Source organism: Schistosoma mansoni, chromosome 1 (assembly GCF_000237925.1).
Source record: "Schistosoma mansoni strain Puerto Rico chromosome 1, complete genome".
Lineage (NCBI taxonomy): Eukaryota > Metazoa > Platyhelminthes > Trematoda > Strigeidida > Schistosomatidae > Schistosoma > Schistosoma mansoni.
The window spans coordinates 53,899,724-53,902,303 of record NC_031495.1 but is presented as its reverse complement, the minus strand read 5'-3'; positions in this window follow the sequence as shown (position 1 = coordinate 53,902,303).

The window sequence follows — 2,580 nt, the reverse complement described above, 5'->3', positions numbered from 1 at the left end:
TTCAAAGGATCTTACCGCCGTAGACGGATATTCGTGGGATAAGGCGAGGAGTGCATTTTTAGGGTCGACCTATTCTAACCCCACCCCTCCTTGTGGGAAGGCAGCATCGCTGTCATGCTGGTTGTCTGAAGGAAACACCCTAGTGCCGTCACATCCCTGTACAGTCAGCAGTACGACTTTGCCTTCGGACCTTGGGTTTGCTGCTTTTAGTCTTACCGCTCTTCAACTGACCTGTCTGGCATGGTAGAACCTTGAGGAACGATTGTTCCAGCCAGTGTAGCTCGATTGGTTCACCACGATAGGCAAGTCCGACCACCACGTCAAGGTAGCAGCAACGGTCGGTACAAAAATTGGAGCAGTAAACTCGTCCTTCAGTAGATAGACGGATATATTTTGTGCAGACATTCTGTGACACCAATCCATTAGGACTGATGAGACTTCTAATATAAATGACGTACAAACCTATTTTAACAGCCATCATTACTTAAGAGTTGACACAAAACTGTCGAGTAGCATTCCGTACGTTTCACGCCGATAAGTGAACTTCCTGTTAGCAGATTGGTACCGTGATAAGTTAGACTATGGAAACATTAGCTTCAAAGGAATACATACGGCTAAATTAATGTAAAGTGGAAAACCCTGATAGAAAAAACCTGTTGTCACCAATCCCAAAGACAGATCACCGAAGGCTTTATCCCTACCACTAGTGTTCGTGCAAGGAGAATTTACAAAGAGTACACACTTTCTTGAAACACCTTCCAACATTGACGAAAAACCAGTCAATAGGCAGTCATAAGCTTATAAAAACTTACGAAGTGCCATTACAGTTCGGTGTTCATACGAACACGAACCTGACGAGGCGAATGTTTGATAAGAATATACATGTCAACATATGAAACCAGCTAGGCTTTTAAAAGTTCATTGTCTTTCACGACGATAACAATATTTAGACAGATCACTATTTTACACAATATAAATGCCTTCTGTAAATCATTGACACTACAAAGTTTTAAACTTTGCTGAAGAGCTAATATGTTTTAAAGAACAGAAGCAAAGAAAAAAAAGAACTTAGTCAAGTGTATAGGATTCCTGGTCTCTTCACACTTCACATAGGAGGCTTAAAATATCATTTGACTTTTCATGAAAATTTAGTGCAACTTTAAGATTATTCTTACCTTCATATTGTTATATGACGTTTAAAAAGACTATACGCCATAGGAGCGATAGCAATGGAAGGACATAAGCAAATACGCCCCAACCACTAGCACCTACTCTGAACAGAGCGGGGTAGCGTATTAGGCCCAGTTTAACAACATGAAAAACATATGAACCACCCGTAGAAATATTCTTAACGAGAACGAAAAAACTTCAGACATCCATAATTTTACCAAGTAACAACCACAGTCACTGAACAGTGGTGGCTCGAATGGATTTAGATTAGGAAGAACTACATTGTAGCACAACTTCGTAAACTGGAGCGATATATACATGAAAATAGACAAAGATAGAGAATTTTATACTAAGCGTTGAGTGAAGAAAAATCAAACACCCCTGAAAATCGGAGCTTCGCTATTTTGTAGATTGTATTCCTTAATTTTTATTTTGAGTGGCGTCGAATAGTCGGGTGACAGATCACTTTTTCGGTCTCATAATCTTGATAAAGTATTTTATTTTCCAGAGTTTATCTTACGTTTCTTATGGAGTTATGCTTTTACTCATTGTATTTTTGTTTGGATTCGTTTTACGGTATGTATATATTTACATATACATTTTTTCAGTTACTTAATAAGTTGGCTCTTTATAGTTAGTTTCCAGACCAGAATCCTCTTAAGCAACATAGCTGGATACTTAGATTAAGGTTTGTTATCTGCCATCTTATATTTTACTCGTGTAATCCTGTTTTGTCTGACCGTTACTTTATAGTTATACTTGTAATCCTTAGGTTTGGTGATTTACGATGAAAGAGGCTTTAAAAATCTTTAGCGCTTAACGGCAGTGAATCATCGATACTCGTGTACATGGAAACAAAGAAATTAAATAGCCACTCCTAAGCAAAAGGGAGATTCTATATTTGATCTTCCATGAAACAAAATTCCCACTTAAACGACCTAGGTATTACAGAGAATAGTGGCTTCTGAGACTTGATTACTAAAACGGAATAAAACTACTGACTAGGACTTTGACTTGCATTACTTCTAGAGTGAGAACTTAAACTGTAATATTTAGTCTTATTGCGAAACTTTTGCAGTCAGAATGTAATCTTCATACTAAATATGATCACTAAGGGTCCACTGAAACTATTCAAGGTAAAAAAAACAATAAGTTTCAATGGATGGATTTGTAGAGACAATCGGATCCTTAAATTTAGTTCTGTCAGTATCAAACATTGATACCAGCCTTGTCAGTTTTCTGAAACACTACAGGGTGTAGACGCTCGACCAAGCATCACTATTAGATCCTGGTACTACTTGACGTAAAATGATTTACGTAATAGGGTTATTAAGTTTGAAAGCCTCACGTTCCTTTGTAGAAACCCAAAGTAATCGACTAAGTAGAAGAGTCAGTTGATTGTATGCTGTT